A 17938-nucleotide genomic window follows, 5' to 3' on the forward strand; every position below is an offset into this window, starting at 1 on the left:
TCACTTTCTCCATAGGAGTCTCTTCAGGGCAATACTCACTTCCTTATTCCTCAGGCTATAGATGACAGGGTTAAGCACGGGGGTCACAGCTGTGTAAAACAGGGCAAGGTATTTGTCAGTGTCTGCAGGGTCTCTTGACCGTCCTTTGAAGTACACAACCATTGCGGAGCCATAGAAGAGAGTCACCACCCCGAGGTGTGAGGAGCAGGTGGAAAAGGCTTTGCGTCTGCCCAGAACTGAGGGCATTCTCAGGATTGCCCTGACAATTTGCGTGTAAGAAACAACTATCAAGGAAAAGGGAAGGACTGCAAAGAGCAGGATGATGGTGTGCAGCATCACTCGGTTCCAGAAAGTGTCTGCACAGGTGAGTTCCAAGAGAGGGGGCACGTCACAGAAGAAGTGATGAAGGGCATGGGAGGCACAGAAGGGCAAAGTGAACACCTGGTACGTCTGCCCTGCCTGTACTGGTATGACAGCCAGCCATGACCCCACTACCAGTGTGACACAGAGCCTCCCATTCATGATGAGGCCATAATGCAGGGGGTCACAGATGGCTACATAGCGGTCGTAGGCCATGGCAGCCAGGAGAAGGCTTTCGGTGCTTCCAAGCAAAACCAGGAAATACAGTTGGGCAGCACAGCCAAGGAAGGAGATCCTGCCATCTCCCGTCAGGAAAGCCAGCAGCATTTTTGGCAGCGTGATGGAGATATAGCAGATTTCCAGGAAGGATAACTTCCTCAGGAAGAAATACATGGGGCTGTGGAGGTTTGGGTCTACCAAAGTGATGAGCACGATGAGGCCATTCCCTACGAGGACCATGAGGCAGATGATCAGGAAGACTGTGAAGCACAAGTCTTGCAGGTTAGCCTGGCCAGAAAATCCCAGAAGAAGAAATCCGGGTCCGTCTGTGTGATTCTCCAAGCCTTTTCTTTGGGGCATTTTCTGTCTACAGAGCAATGCAAACAACAAGCTCACTGGACAGTGGCAGTGGCCCATCCACCATCCCACACCCCTCAAGCACAGCGAAAGACTGCAGACGCCAGCGCAGGTGTGACTGCAGTGTTAGCAAAGCCCCAACAAGATCTGCATGGCTGTATGGGAGTCTACCACCAGGTGCTTGTTGAGAAAGGGCTTCTAAGGAGAAAACAGAACAGAGATGTTCAGTCCAAATGATGGAGTTTGGCAGTATGGACCGGAAAAAAAGTGTCTTTCCTTCTTGAGAGGAGATGTTCTAAAAAGCATTGTCTGGTGATAGATGAGGGAAGGGAAGGGAAGGGAAGGGAAGGGAAGGGAAGGGAAGGGAAGGGAAGGGAAGGGAAGGGAAGGGAAGGGAAGGGAAGGGAAGGGAAGGGAAGGGAAGGGAAGGGAAGGGAAGGGAAGGGAAGGGAAGGGAAGGGAAGGGAAGGGAAGGGAAGGGCAACAGCAGATTTCACTCTTAGATTGTAGTGAGAGAGATTTACCTCAGCTCTTCTGAGACATAAGAACTCATCTCCTGAAGCTCTGTCCACACACGGTGAGCAGGGAGACATGCTTTGGATCCAAATTTTTCATTTCTACATGGCTGACAGGTGAACTCTATCAGAAAGAAAACAAATTCTATCTGTCCATGAATCAGAAACATTGATGGGGCATTTCAACACATCAGAAAAAGTGCTATTTGTGCATCTATCCCAATCCCTCAGGGTGCTAAAAGGAGCCACTGTGCAACACTGTCTCAAAGAGCTTTCAGTGCATCCCAAAACGAAGGTGATCAAAGGCAGAAGAGTGGAGATTAGAGGGTGATCTCCCAAGGTATCTGGTTTTCCTGAAAAGGTCAGACTTTTATGACTTCTGAAGGAGCTCTGTGCAGTTCCCTGTTCCTGACCTTGCTGCTCTGTCGCATGGATTTATGGCAGTTTACCGAGGGCTCGGTCGCTCTGATGCCAAGGCAGAGATGTTTCCCAGGCCCCTGGAAGCCCTTGCAGAGCCGAGCGATGCGCTCATTGACTGGGAAACTGAGCCTTCCCCTCTGCATTTCCCACAGCACACGGACTTCTGGTGGATCACACCAGAAGAACGTGAGCCATTAACAAGCAGCTCTGTAGTAGCAGGTTGCTTCTTGTGAATAACAGACTCAAACAAAGGTTTTTTAAAAGTTTTGATTTGATGTGGAGAAGGCATGTTCTCTTCCAGCGCTGAGGGTGCTGGCTGCGTCTCTGCAGCTCTCGCTAACTGCCTTCCAGAAGTTGTCTTAAACTCTGATGTATCGATAATGAGAAGAGCTGGTTAGAAAACATGTCATAAAAGCGTTCCCATTAGCCAAATGAAAAACACACCCTGTTTTGTCCAAGAGGTCGCTTGAATTCACAGACACCCAGTCTTAAGAGCATAATTATTTTTTTGTTGTTTTTAATATTCTCTTCCTACTGTTCCTGCCTATTTTGGTGAGTTTTATCTATGGAGTTCTCTTAGAGCTGCCCTTTGAAATCTCCAAGAGAAAATCAGGGTTTATGTGAGGGAAAAGTGACCACGATCTCTTTCCTAATCTCACAACTTATGCAAGCCAATGCACAGGAGCATTAAATACTTTTTATTTCCTGAAATACTGTCAGATATTGCATTTAGTGTACACAAGTTTTTAACAGAAAGCAGCCGCTTATAGGCAGCTTTTTCATAATCAGCATTGTCTGCTCCTTTCACTCCCCTCCCCCACCCAACCCTACAGCATCTTCTTTCTCAGCGCTTCACAGGATCACGCACAGTGCATGGTTTGGACTGGCTTTGGTGTGGGAAACTGCTGGAAGACTCTTTACCCAGGGACTGTCTCAGCAGCAGCGTTTCTCCAAGCTGAACCAAACCTGCTCCTCTGAGCCCAGCCGAGCCCCACAGATGCCTGCAGCTGCCGTGGCAGTGGCTGTGCTGCCACGGGCTCTCAGCACTTCAAAGCATGCCAAAAGGGAGTTACCATTGTCAGAAGCCACAATGCAGGGACACGCTCCTCACTCCATGATGCTGCGGGAGACGGTGCGGACCTCTCTTCCTTTCTGTCTTTTCCCTGGAAACCACCTGGATGGGGTTCCCCGGACTCTTCTCTGCCACTCCTGTTCCCACCTGGTTATAAGTCAGTGAAGAACCCCAGGAGAGAAGAGAGCAATGCTGGTGCGACCAGTGCTCCTCCCCAGACACCCACAGCATCATTACCAACTTGAGAAAGACTGTCAGAAAAATGATTAGAAGGGTCTGAGCAACTTCCAGAACGTGACTTTTGAAAACAGAGAAATTGAGAAATGAGATTTAGCTGCTCAAAGGAAAACTGCTAAGCTTGTAAGAAGGGGGAGCCGGGGGGAGGGGAGGGGAAGGCAAGAAAGGAGCAGTAAAGAAGCAAATTCAATCTGTGTTTAGCTTTAGTTTGCAGAAATGGAAAAGGCTGCTCTGCAACACCTCCTCCCTGGGCCTCTACCTTGGGTGTGCCCTGTATTAGCTCCAAGGTGGAGATGGTCTTGAGAGGTCAAACTCCAATTGCTTAAGCTGTCTGAATCCAGGTTCACCTTCAAAGAGGGTGCAGAGAGAAAGCTCGCGTTGGAGGTTCATGGGAAGGTAATAAGGCCTGTGTCACAGAATCACAGAATCACAGAATGGTCAGGGTTAGAAAGGGACCCCTGGAGATCGTCTAGTCCAACCCCCCCCACCCCAGAGCAGGGTCACCTACACCAGTTGCACAGGATGGCGTCCAGGCGGGTTTTGAATGTCTCCAGGGTAGGAGACTCCACAACCTCTCTGGGCAGCCTCTTCCAGTGCTCTGCCACCCTCAGAGTAAAGAAGTTCCTCCTCACGTTAAGATGGAACTTCCTATATTCAAGTTTGTGCCCATTCCCTCTTGTCCTATCACTGGGTACTGCTGAAAAAGACTGGTCCCATCCCCCTGGCACTCTCCCTTTAAGTATTTGTAAGCATTAATAAGATCCCCCCTCAATCTTCTTTTCTCCAGACTAAAAAGGCCCAAGTCCCTCAGCCTTTCCTCACAGGAGAGATGTTCTAATCCCCTAATCATCTTTGTAGCCCTTTCATGTAGTCCTTTCATGGCACTGCACATATCTATGTTTGGACAGATTACTGTGGCCCCAGGGCCCCCCAAACGGATGAGTGTGTCTGACCAAGGCAGCCTTTTGTGGCTATATAGGGGAGAGCTCCCAGGGGAGAGCATCTCCTGCCCTTGAGTGAGGTTCATGCAGTCCTTGATTTCTACCTCTGAAACTATGCATGGGTTCAGCCCTGCTGTTCAGCCAGTTCTTCATGCAGCACACCATGTACCTGGACAAGTTGTCCAGAAGGATGCTGTGAGGGAAGCTATCAAAAGCCTTATGAAAATCCACAACAACTACATCCCCCACTTTCCATTCATCCACTAGGTAGGTGACCTTTCTGTGGGCCGTGGTGAATCACTTGTTTCTCTTGATGTTAACTCCTTCTCCCAGGTGGGCATTAGTGCTCTAGACGGCCACCTGTTCAGGCTGGGCTCTTCACTGTCCAAGAAGGGCACTCTGTGCAGCAGAGCTGAGATAGTTTCCTAGCAAAGTCCGAGATAATAAGAGGAGGAGAAAGCCTAAGCTCTGACTCCATGAAGAGCAAGTAGAAGTGTTGGAGGTCGTCTGGCCAAAGATTCCTTATGACAGGGGAATCCTTTCCCACCGCTATCACTGGATGGAACTCTATGGACAATTCCTGAAGTGTTTGAGTGCAAAAAGCCCAAAGAAAGTCGTTTTGTCTCCACACCGTGCCTTCCTGGTGGGCCTTCCTGGTGACTGTGCCTGGGTCCAAGCTCATCACAGTACTTCACCCAGCCATGAGACTTCTCTTGCCTATCACCTGCACAGACAGATGGGACCTCACAATCTACATCCAAGCCATTTTCCTTTTTCTGGCCTGCGAGTTTCTCAGATAGAACTGGCTTCATAGTCACCTTCACAGATACCTGCCTGTTACGCAGCTGTGAGATTGTGATGCACAACTGACATAAGTGGAACTTCCTCACCATCACGCACCCTGTCACCTACAAGCTGATCTGACATCTCATCTCACATTCACCTTCCAGCACCATGTGACTACTCCAGGACATCACAGTCTCTGCATTCACTCTTCCTCCCGGGGAAAAACAGCTCCGAGTGAGGGTGAGAGGAAAGGTGGAAGGTTAGGGGTTTGGAGGGAGGGTGCTGGGGCTTAGGGGGTTGGGGTTTCTGTTAGCAGTTTGCGTTCACGCGAACCCGAAATTCTGCTGAGAATTTCTACTTAATGCTCAGGGTAGGGCGAGGGGTAAGAGCTTCCCTTTTAGGGTTGGGGATCAGGGTGAGGCTCAGGGTGAGGGTTTGGGATTCGTCTTAGGTCTTCTTGTAATTGATGTGAGTACTGGTCAGCTTTGTGGGTTAGGGGGTGGGGTTAGGGCTGGAGGTGAGGGCCAGGGTTAATGCTAGCATGGCATGAGTAGGGACCTCACAGACAGCAACCAAGTGCTGTCCCTCTCACACACCTCTCCTTTGACCTTCCCCACATTCCCTTCTCTCTTTGTTGAAACCCTCAGGCTTATGGAGCACCTCACAATGCTGCTTCTCAGCAGCCAGCTTCCTCCAGCAGAAATGACATCCCAACCTACTCTCCAGCGATGACACTTTTGCCTTCATCTTCCTCTTTGCCTGCCCCTAACCTCTCATCTCATCTCCCTGGCCTGTCCCTCCAAAACCTCACAATCCCTCTCCTCCTTCTACCTCCTGGGAAACATGAGTGAGGCTTAGGAGAGGAGTCTAAGATGAAGGGAGGTTGAGGGACAGGATGAGGGAGATGGGTTATGGTTTAGGCTTGAGGCACTTGATGAGGGTTTCATCTTTGGCATTAGTGTTCAGGGAAGGGCTAAAGATGAGAGCTCCGGGTTTGGTGTTCGGGTCAGGGTAGAGGCAAAGGTTTGGGGTGAGCTGGGCAGTGCCAGGTCTTAGAGGCAAGGGGGTGTAGGCACTCTGCGTGCTTCTGCCCTCGTGGTGACCAGAGGAAGCCTCAGCTCCTGGAGACCAAAACCATCACCATTTCAATGGGCTGGGGTTCAGCACTGGGCTTCTCGGCTTGACAGGGCACATTCAAGGGGCTACATGACACAGGACGTCTCCGCCTCCTTTCTCTGTCATCCTGAAATCGTTGCCTCTGAGTTTCTGCTCCAATCAGCCCCCAGGGAAGCCCGCTTCAATTCCCTGAAACAGCTTCATCACCCACAGCCCTCAGCAGACCCTGCTAAACCTCCAAGCCTCTTTATTCCTGCCATGGCCCTCCACTCCTTGTGACTTTCCCCTGGGAGCTTGTTAGTGTGCAGCAACTGTTCAGCGTAGTTGCAGAGGGATTTTTAGGAGAGTCTGTCTTTGAGGAAGAGTTTTGCAAAGTCTGATGATGTTAATAACACGTGATGTAACACAGATTAATTTCCGTCTCAGTCGTGACTCAGTACTGCTTTCCACATTGACAAGTGATTTTTCATTTGACTGTCAAATGATGCTCACAACACCCCAACTTCATTTGCTAGAGGTGGGCATGGGATCAGGAGGCAGAGGCAGCCTGGTAGATGTGATCACAGGAAGATGGGCAGGGAGATCGCGAGAGACATGAGCTGGTGACAAGGCTCTGGGCTGGAAATTTGGCCAAGAATGGATGTTGAGCTCTGCTCGAGAACCTGAGAAATTTTGTCAACATTTAAAAAGTTAGGAGCACTTTGTCACTCGCTGAAGTGATTGAATACTTCTACTAAAACTAATGAATTTTCCCCAAGACGTGTCAAATGTTAATTTTATTATACGTTCAGTAATTTCTGGCCATATGCTCTTTCCTTAGTCCTCAGGATTTTTGTCCTCTCCTTACTCATTGTTCCTTCAGTCATCTCTCACTGCTCTGACCTTCAGGGAGTTGCTGCTTTCCCCTTCAAGGAGCTAAAAGCTCTCCTGTCTTCTGGTAATCTGCTGAATTAACTTTTAAACCAACTTGCAAACTGTGTATATATTAATCTTTTCCTCTTCTCTTGCCTAAAGTGTGTCATGTATGGTCATTGCTTGAGGAAACTGGACCTTATTGGAGGTTTGGACTTGGCATACAGTTGAGGAGTGTGTTGCTTCTTTTTCTTAATTTTCTTAATATTATTAAATTATTAATATAATTAATTTTAAATTAATTATAATTTATTATTTATTAATTAACAATTGTATTTTACTTGTGGTTGTTCAAAATTAATAAGGATCCTGTGTCTATTTACAGCCAAGCCTCAGGGTAATTCACGCGGGAATTGGTGCAAAGGAGCTGTTAACATTCATCTACAGAGTTCAGTGCAGAAATGTGATGTAGGAAAAGAATGCAAGTCCCAGGCGGCCCCCGAGAGAAGTGGTGGGGTTGGGGAAGTGGGGAGGAAAGTTGTACATACAGTGGGGGACCTCGAGGGGACAGCTGTTGCTGCCTCTGCAGATCTGCTCAGGACACCCTCTGCTTCAATATCAGTTGGAGAAAGCTGCCAGCACTTCTGTACACTGAAAACATAAAATAAAATATGCTTCAAAATTAAAAACACTTTTTTTTTAAGTTCACATTGAAATTTTCCACTGTAAGTAGACTCCCGAGACCTCTCCAATTAGCTGTACAAGCCTGGAAGCCCTGCATAAATTTACGGAAGAGATGTTGCTCATTTGGGCTTTCTGCACTTTAACGAGCTCCATGGTGTATTTGGTGCTGAGCCCATGAACCTCAGATACTGAGAGGAGAGTGAACAACCTGTCCAGGAGTTAAAGTCAGCATCAAACGCCAAAGTGTGTTGGAGCATTAATTGGCTGCACGGAGGGCCATTCCAGAGCAAGCCTCCCCATGGGTGTGTTAGAGCAGAAAACTGGAGGCTGTGATTACAGGTAGGGAAAGGCGCTGTGCAGGTGGATCTGATGCTGAGTAACGATGCCTTGATGTATTTTATCATGCCAAGCGGTGTCGCAGAGGGAAATATTTGACATAGTTATGATTTACAGTGATTAAAAATTTATAAGTGTTTAAGGTAGACCAAGAGGTTGAATTTTAGCAGCACTTAATCATTCACTGGTTTACAGGTTTGCAAAGTGATTTAACAGAATAAATGAACAGTGACTTAAATACAGATTCAAAGATGTAAGATTCACACTAATGTACTATAGAGTATTCCAAATCAATACATATACATATGGGCAAAAAGACACATCTGAGGTTAATACATATGCACATAAGGAAAGCATGTAAGCACGCATGCACATAAGGAAAGCGTGTAAGCATGCATGCGCGCACACACGCATACACACAGGTCTCTGCTGGAATCAGGAATTTTGTAATAGCGGGTGGCTCTAACGAGCTGACAGGTACTACTTTTAACTCTTATGTGTGCACGGACAAAGGGCAGAACATCCACATCCATAAAGCTAATGTGTATATCACAAACATATAGGTAAAGGGTTGGGTGGGTGGGTGGGAGAGAGGCTAGCCTATAGTCACAATTTCCCTTTCCCAAGTTTAGGGTAAATAATCACGATGCATCGGTGTTCCTCAAGGGGCAGTAGTTGAGGCTCAAGAGGGATTCTCTCGCCCTGGCCTTCTAGTCCTTGGGGTGTCAGCCTGAGCAGCGTCCCCGCTCAGGGGAGATCCTGGCCACAGCCAGCTGCGATCCAGAGAGCTCAAAGGGTCTTAACTAGAATCGCTACTTATAGTGTCCAAGATAATTGACTTTCATCAGGTTCTTTTCCACGCTGGACAATGGAATATTCCAGTATTTTCAGCCAGCAAGTACGCAAGCCCAGAACTTAGCAAGCAATGTTGGGGTCCTGGTATTGCCTTGCTTTGTGGCCACGACCCATATGTTGTGAGTAGTGATGGATTATAGTTATTATCTTCAAATGGTTGGAGCCATGGGGACCAGGCACACTATTGTCTTCTGGTCCGTTGGGCTCCAGCTTTACTATCTTTCATGGTAGACCATTATGTATCGTTCTGGTCCCCTGTATTATTATGTGGCCCAGACATTGGAAGAACTGCTCTCTCCTGGGCCCTTTCCAGACCAGGCCAGAGCCTCCCTGGCTCTGCCCCACCTCCCCTGCCCTCTCCCCAGCCCAGCAGAGCAGCCCAGTCTGGGCTGGCCCCACAGCAGCACTGGCCACAGGGTACTGCGGGGTTCTGGGCACTCCCCCCACAGCCCCAGCCCCTCAGAAGGCCACAGCAGCTGCTGGCGGGCAGAGCGGGCTCTCAGCCTCCCCACCAGCCCAGGGCTGGAGCTGGCCCCAAGTGCCAGCAGAGCCCGCTCACTCTCGGGCTCTCCTGCATTCATCTGCGGGGCATCCCCCGCCCACACTGCCTCTGCCCCGCTCGGCCTCCCCGCCTGCCCTGCTCCCCAGCACAGCACCAGAGTCCTGGGGCTCCTCAGGCAGCTCCCCCACCTCTCCAGTCTCCCTTCCCTGGGCCCGCTGCATCCTCACTGCCTCCCACGGCACGGCACAGTCCTGGTTTGTGGGCACCTGGTTTGGTGCTTTCTCCTCGGGGGACTGAATCTCGGAGGCTGTTTCACCTTCTCAGTCTCCATTCCCTTCCCACCCCAGAGGACATGGAGTGTCCCCATCCTCCCCTGATTACTCCAGATTCCTTTCCACATGGACTGACATCTGCCATCAGCCCCACCATACCTGTGACAGCCTGAGGAGGGTGACAAGGAAGTCCTGCGTGATCTCTCCTGCACCTCAAAGTGAATAAGAGAGCCTTCAACTGCTAGGTGTCTGAAAGATCCCAGTGATACCATAACTTTATTCCCCCAAACGCAGGGAGAAAACAAGGTGGAAAGACGCTGTCCATTTCCTTGGGTTTGGTTTTAACAGCAACTGAATCAAGGAGACCCCATCCTTCAGGCACCACACTCGGGACATCGCTTTTTTTGCAGAGATGCTATTAGGGAGGCAAAAGGTGACACATACTTCTTCAAGGATCACACATGACAGGACAGAGCGTCAAGGGAAGTGCTGTGATCACAAGCAATTACCTCTAAGTATGATTATCAGAGAAAAGAAATACAGAGGTCTTCCTAAAATACTTTCCGCGTACCACACAAAGAAGGGGAAGAGAATTCCTGTTGATGGTGCAAGACCCCTTGGATCAGTCTCCACGGGGCATTCTTGAGCTCCTGGTTCCTCATGCTGTAGATGAGAGGGTTCACTGCTGGAGGCACCACAGAGTACATAACAGCCATCACCAGATCCAGCAATGGGGAGGAGATGGAGGGGGGCTTCAGGTAAGCAAAGAATGAAGTGCTGACAAAGAGGGAGACCACAGCCAGGTGAGGGAGGCACGTGGAAAAAGCTTTGTGCCTCCCCTGCTCCGAGGGTATTTTCAGAACAACCCTGAAGATCTGCACATAGGAAACCACAATGAAAACAAAACACACAGAGAATAAACAGGCACTAAGTACAATAAGCCCAGCTTTCCTGAGATAGTGTGTCTCTGAACAGGAGAGCTTGAGGATCTGGGGTATTTCACAGAAGAACTGGTCCAAGGCATTGCCCTGGCAGAGTGGTATGGAAAATGTGTTGGCCGTGTGCAGCACACCATGAACAAACCCACTGCCCCAGGCAGCTGCTGCCATGTGGACACAAGCTCTGCTGCCCAAGAGGGTGCCATAGTGCAGGGGTTTGCAGATGGCCACGTATCGGTCATAGGCCATGACGGTCAGAAGAGAAAACTCTGCTCCAATCAAGAAGACAAGCAGAAAGACCTGTGCAGCACATCCCCCATAGGAGATGTCTCTGGTGTCCCAGAGGGAATTGGCCATGGCTTTAGGGACAGTGACAGAGATGGAGCCCAGGTCGAGGAGGGAGAGGTTGAGGAGGAAGAAGTACATGGGGGTGTGGAGGCGGTGGTCGCAGGCGATGGCTGCGATGATGAGGCCATTGCCCAGGAGGGCAGCCAGGTAGATGCCCAGGAAGAGCCAGAAGTGCAAGAGCTGCAGCTCCCGTGTGTCTGCGAATGCCAGGAGGAGGAACTGGGTGATGGAGCTGCTGTTGGACATTTGTTCCCCCTGAACAGAGGGGCCTGTTGAAGGAGGAAAAAACAGTGAGGAGTTAGAACAGACACCTCTGAGCGGAGCCTGTTCCATATGTTACAGTAATGTCTCCCAAGTGAACTCTGTCCTTCCAGAAAGACGTCTGTGCAGTTCCTGGTGTGATCCTGGTTTGTGCAGACTGAGGGTGCAGTGGGGAGTAGGGGACTCTGCTGTGGGCTCTAGAGGAGTCAGTCATGCTGTGCAGCAATGGGCAGACAGGAAACAGGAGTGATCGCAGGTTGAAACTATCACTGATGTAAAAAAGCTTTTGACCATTGTCACTCCTAGTTCCCCGGGCGGCAGAACACAGATGTGGGTTGGGGGTTTTGTTTATTTTGCTCCTGTTACCTCTGTCTAACCTAAAGAGTAATTTTTGAAGAAAAAAGTCCCTGGTATTTTTATTACACTACAAGTGCTATTTGGAGAATCCTGGGAGGCAATAGGACAGAGCCTGAGTGCAGAAGGAGGAGAGCTGGAGAGAGGAAACAGACCATCTCTCCATCTCACCTCAGCTCAGCTCAGCTGAAGAAAGCTGAAGAAAAGCTCAGCTGCTTTTTCTTGCACCTCTTTGCTCTGGAGGATAATCACAGAGAGATCAGAGGAATCCAGGTTTCAAAGTGCAGATCTTCAACCTCCCCTCCCCAGTGAAGAGCTGTGAGCTTTTGGATGCCCAGAAGATGGGGTGTCCTTAACAATATGTCATCTTTATCCCCAGAACGTGGAATGCATTGCCTAGAGACCCACAGGTTGGAAGGGGGCTTGGGCACCATGGACACATCAGCATGGCAGGACCTGCAGGGCCAATCACTGAGCTGCTGCTGAAGCCCCATCCCAGAGAACCTAAAAAGAAGAGCAACAGCAAGAGCAGGGATGGGTGGAGAAGCAAGGAGAAATGGCCCAATGGTTCTTCCAAGGCAGGCAAGGCCAGGGAGGGACAGAAGGGCACTCAGGAGAGTCTCTTCTGCCCGAGCTCTGGCCGCAGATGAGGCAGCTGCTGCCCTGGATGCCACATCCTTGAGGGCAGAAGCTCACTGGGAAGGCACACAGTCCCCCGGGGCACAGGGACCTAGCTCTGAAGGACAGCCCCGGGCACCCCTGGCTGCACACCCGCCTGCACACCCCTGCAGCCATCCCCAGGACAAGGCAGTCCTGCTCCTCTGACGGTGCTGCAGGGAAGCCCTGCTCTGGAGAACACCCTTATCCTCCTCTACACTGCAGTGGCAGTGCCCTGCAGCCCGAGACTTACCGTGCAGAGGGCTGTGAAGCTTTCTCCCACTGTGAGCTCTCAGCTGTCCTCCACTCCCAACTGCCTTTAAGCTCTCTCTGCACTGCTCATCTCATCGTCGTGCCTGAAGCTGTTCCCTCAGCCCTGCGGCGCTTTGCAGAGGAGCTGCTCCTGGGCAGAGCTGTCTCTCTACAGCAGCACCAACTCACCAAGAGCTCCCTCTGTCCCAAGAGCCCGGCCCAGCTCACCAGCACAGCACCAGCCCAAGGCATTTTAATGACCCCTCTGGTGGGTTTGAGACACAGTCCATGAACCTCAGACACTGAGAGGAAGTTGAAGAAACCTCTCAAGAAGCCACACTCAGATGAAATCTGCAAAACCAACACTTTCTTGGAGTGTTAATGGGTCCCACTGAGGACCATTACCAACAAAGCCTCCCCAGGGGCTCGTTGGAGCACAACACTGGAGTCAATAATGACAGATAGGGAAAGGAAAATTAAAGGTGGCTCTGATGCTGAGGAAACCTGAATGTGTTACATTGAGCCAAAGGGCCACACTCTGACCTGCAGCCCCTGGGAAAAGAGATCTTGTCCCTCACCCCTTGCTCAGGGCTCTTCTTGGGGAAGTGTGATGTGGGGATGTGCAATGCCGAGGGAAGGAGTGTGGCATGACCCTTCTGGGTGGGGCAAGGAGGTAATGAGGTCTTCCTGAAAAAGGTTAAAGCATTTTCTGGTAGGCCTTGGTGGCAAAGATAGTAGCCATAGCAATGGTGAAGAAGAGATCATGTCTGGTGGGGGCTTTCAGTGCTCCCTTCTTTCTTTGAAGGCACTCAATTGTCTTTCATTTTCACCTCAATATCGCACTGCCCTTACTGATATCTCTCCATCCTCCCTGGCTGGTCCTTGAAAGACAAAGCCATGGGCTGGTCCAGCCTCCCTCTGGGTGCCTGATTGTTCCACAGCACTGCCCTTGCAGTACATTTCCTTCTCTTCCTTTCAAGTCTCAACCTCCCAAGCCACACTTTGTGGCATTCTTCCTCTCTCCTGCTTTTTAACCACTAAGAAGAAAAGCTCCACCATCTCTGAAACCACCCTTCAAGCTGTCACAGCTTGTGCCTGTGATGCTCTGAGCCTCCACTTCACCAGGCTGAAGGAGCTCAGGTCCCTCAGCCTCCCCAAATGGGGCATGTGCTTGAGACCATGAATCCCACATTGGCAGACCTCCTCTGGACACTCTCCATTCCTTCCCTCTTGTCGAGAACTGAAAGCCCCAAAGAGGGCCACGCTAGTCCAGAGGTGGCCACACGAGGTTTGAGTGAAGTGGGATGACAGCTCCCCTGATGTGGGTGACCCACACTCCTCCCAAGGCAGCTCCACATGCAGCTGGCCCTGTTCATGGTGAGCATGCCCTACTGGCTCCTCTGGCATCCCTCGTGGTGCCCAGGCCCTTCTCCTCAGGGTGCCTACTCAGCCAGGCAGGTCCCAGGCTGCCCTCATCTACGGGATTATTCCTCCCACCGATGCAGTACTGGCCTCTTCTCTATGTAAAATTTCACAAGGTTTCTGTTCCCCAAATCCCAGAGTTTCTCAAGTACTCCCTGGACTGAAGCTCCCTTCTCTCAACTGTTAATATTAGCGTGCAGTTGGTCACCCTGATGGTGGTGTCCCTCACAAGGTAACAGCACAGGGAGTTGAAGGGCACTATGAACAGTAACAGGTGGTGCTACTTTAGTGCAACTTCTTTCCGATTTAGGATTATCCATGGTGACCATTTCATAAACAGCTGCAAAGCAAGCAAAGCCAGGGCCAGTGAGGAAAGAGCAAAGGGAGGTCTGCTGTTTATGTTGGAGAGTACAAGAATGATCAAAGGGAAGAAAAGAGGGAGAAAGGAAATGGCAGGTGAAGCTAAGGACTAGATCAAGGCTGTTTTGGGCGTACCTTCCAAGAAGCTCTGGATGTGAGCAGCAGGTACTTGTTTGAGACAAGAATGTCCCAGATGATCTGACCAAACCTATGTCTTCCTTACTTCCAGGGTCTTGGAGAGTCTGAGTACTTTCCCTACCATGGTGAAGAGAAGACCTGTGGTGGAATGACATGTGCAGTCACTCATGTTGAAGGGACCGCTGAAGCTCTCTACGCCAATGTCCATCTCACAGCAAGTGCAGCTATTAGATTACATCAGGTTGCTCAGGGATTTATTCATGTCGGCTTTAAAACCTTCCAAGGAACGACACAGCACAACGTCACTGGCCAGCCTGCTCCAGTGCTTCACTCTCTTCATGGGTAAACAGTGTTTCCTCACACACAACAGGGAAGAACCTGGATCTGCCTCCTTGGTGACCTCCTGGTAGTGGTAGGAGGTAGTAATTTTATGTTAAAGCTCCCTAATCTCACAATTGAACAACTTCAGCTCTTTCAGCCTCTCCTAATGACAAGGTCAAACTTACCAATGCATGCCTGAGAGGTTTAGGGCTCTTCCAATCCCCCTGGATTTACTGGATTAGCAAGGGACTGCAGGGATGTTGGAATATCATCACCCTCATGCCATCACGTTCTGTGTCGCTCTCATTTGTCACCCTGTTGCAATGCACAGCTGTTGCAGGCTGTAGGGACAGCCTGTTCTGTCTGAACAAGCAGTCACCCACAGTGAAACACTGAGCTGATGATGGTTCAGGCCCTGGTGACAACAGGACACTACTGTGAGGGTCTGGCTCTGGGGCTACCATGCTTGGTGCTAACCCACATGCAGATGAGGAATTAATGGCTGCAAGAACCACAGTGGCCCCCACCAGAGATGACAGGTTTATCACGGAACTGTTCAAGTTGGGAGGGATTTTGGGATGTCTCTAGACCAACCTCCTGCTCACAACGGAGTCAACATTGAATTCACCCCAAGTTCCTTCCAATTCACTTTGAGCAACAGAATCCTGAAAACATCTTCTGAGGACTTCATCAGAGATCCTCGGTGAACTTAAATCTTGATTTAAATTGATGCCAGTTAAGGCTAGTCAGAGGAGACTGAAGGCCATGAAGGGGAGGAGGATCCTCTTCATAGGATCATCGAATCATTGTAAGGTTTAGGTTGGGAGGGACCTTAAAGATCATGTAGTTCCAATATCCCTGCCATGGGCAGGGACACCTCCCACTAGAACAGGAAGCTCAAAACCCTGTCCGACCTTGAGAACCTCCAGGGATGGGGCCTCCAAAACTTCCCTGAGCAATTTGTTCCAGTGCCTCCCCACCCTCAAAGTGAAAATTTTCTTCTTAATATCTATTCCCAATCTCGCCTTTTCCAGTTTGAAGCCATTCCCCCTCATCCTATCACTACATGCCCTTGTAAAAAGTCCCTCTCCAACTTTCTCCTAACTCTCTCAGCCTGTCTTCAAAGGAGAGGTGCTCCAGCCCTCTCATCATCTTTGTGGCCCCCTCTGGACGTATTCCTATCAGGTCATGGGAGAGAGCAGTGGGAATGTCTGGATCTCTGCCTGGGGAGAGGCGATGAGTCAGCTGAGGACAAATCAGTTAGTGGGCAGAGACACATGGGTGAGGTAGTGGGTGTCTTCTCAAGCGAATCAATAAGATTACAGAAAATGATTAAGGAAGATTAAGGCGGAGAGAGCTGGGACTCTTTAGCCTGTAGAAGAGAAGGCTGAGGGGAGACCTTATTATGGCGAACAAGTATCTAAAGGGTGGGTTGAAGGAGGATGGAGCCAGGCTCTTTTCAGTGGTTCCCAGTGACAGGACGAGGGGTAACGGGCACAAGTTAGAACACAGGAAGTTCCGTTCAAATACACGGAAACACTTCTTTACGGTGAGGGTGACAGAGCACTGGAACAGGCTGCCCAGGGAGGTTGTGGAGTCCCTTTCTCTGGAGATTTTCAAGACCCGCCTGGATGCAGTCCTGAGTAATGTGCTCTAGGCAATCCTGCTTTAGCAGGCGAGTTGGACTAGATGATCTCTAGAGGTCCCTTCCAACTCTGAAAATTCTGTGATTCAGGTGATCATGGGCCATGCTCCCATGGGGAACATGCTCCAGTTTCATCTGGGAAGGGATATGAAGGGCAACAAGAAAGGACTCTACAGCTCTATCAATGGCAAAGGGAAGGCTTGGGAAAACATGAGACCACAGCTGAATGGGGTGGGAGTCCTGCTGACACAGGACATTGACAAGGCTGAGGGATTTGATGCCCTTTTAACCTCACTCTTTGCTTCTTAGGTGAGCCTCTCAGATCCCCAAGACTAGAGGTAAAGGCCAGATCAAGGATCATTTACCTTTTCACAGAATCGCTGAATGGTTGAGGGTGGAAGAGAACGCTAAAAGTCATCTGGTCAACTCCTTTTCGACGGCAGGGCCACCTAGAGCCAGTTGTCCAGGATCATGTCCAGATGCCTCTTGAATATCATCAAGGATGGAGACTCCACAACCTCTCTGGGAAACCTGTGCCACTCCTCAGTTCAAAAACTTTTCCTGATGTTCAGGAGGAACCTGCTGTGTTTCAGCTCATGCCCATTGCTGCTGGTCCTGTCACTGAACGGCACTGAAAAAAATCTTAGAATCCTAGAATAGCAGGTTGGAAGGGACCTCAAGGGTCATCTGGTCCAACCTTTCTTGGCAAAAGCACAGTGTTAATTAGATGGCCCAGCACCCTGTCCAGCAGAATGCTAGAAGTGTGGTCCTGGTTTGAGGTGAAGCAGAACGGGTTTTCTGTTCAGGAACTTCACTTTTTAGCTGAGCCTCTTCTAACTACTGAAATTAACAGCACATTTTCCAGACACTGTTCACCCTCAGAGGGATAAGACCTGTGTTTATGGCTGATGCCCGGGCATGGTATGCAGAGAGGCTCCTGCTTATACCTATTGCTATAACACCCAAGGGCGGCTCACTTTGGTATTTGCCCCATTGGAGGGTCGGAAGCAGAAGAGCATAAAGGGGTCTCACCTGCAGGGAGGAGCGGACAGGACAGGTGACCCCAAACTGACCAAGGGGGCATTCCATCCCATCTGCCTCGTGCTCAGTGTAAAAGCTGAGGGATCAAAGGGTCAGTGCTCTTTCTTCAATAGCCTGTGTCCAAGGAGGACTCTGTGTTTTCATTTGCCTTTGATCCTGGTTTGTGCGTTCCTGACTCTTGATCCGCAGTCCAGTTCCCATCCGTTGCTGAGTCCAGTCTGGAACTTTCCCAGTTCTTGCCAGTGATGTGATCATCATACTCTGTGCTCCATATAGGTTCTATATAATGAATATATTCCACTGTTTTGTTATTATTAGGATTAAATATTCTTATTATTAATTGATTATTAATATTTTGTTAAAATAATTTAGTTTCTTTTCAAAGCATCAGTTTCTCTCTCTCTCATTCTTCTCTCCCTTGGGAGAGAAGTTAAAGGAGAGCATGACATTTATTTTGGTGGAAGTCCAGCCAAAACCACAATACCAGCCTAAACAACCCCAGGTCCCTCAGCCGCCTCTCATAAGACTTGTTTCCTAGACCACTCACAAGCTTCGTTGCCCTTCTCTAGACATGCTCCAGTGCGTCATTGTCCCTCCTGTAGTGCGGGGCCAGAAACTGAACAGACTACTCAAGGTGAGGCCTCAGCAGTGCCGAGAACAGGGGAACAATCACTTCC

At 49.8% G+C, this 17938-nt stretch overlaps 1 pseudogene across 1 annotated transcript; it reads right to left on the reverse strand.

The window, feature by feature from the left end:
- LOC309683899 (olfactory receptor 14C36-like) lies at window positions 1-11056 on the reverse strand (annotated as a pseudogene). The gene is made up of 2 exons: window positions 10220-11056; window positions 1-89 (listed from the first exon to the last, which is right to left on the reverse strand). The product of its transcript is annotated as an olfactory receptor 14C36-like (transcript).
- Between the last annotated feature and the right edge of the window lie 6882 nt (window positions 11057-17938).

The sequence above is a fragment of the Vanellus vanellus genome (genome assembly GCF_965231255.1).
Source record: "Vanellus vanellus genome assembly, contig: HAP1_SCAFFOLD_35, whole genome shotgun sequence".
Classification (NCBI taxonomy): Eukaryota; Metazoa; Chordata; class Aves; order Charadriiformes; family Charadriidae; genus Vanellus; species Vanellus vanellus.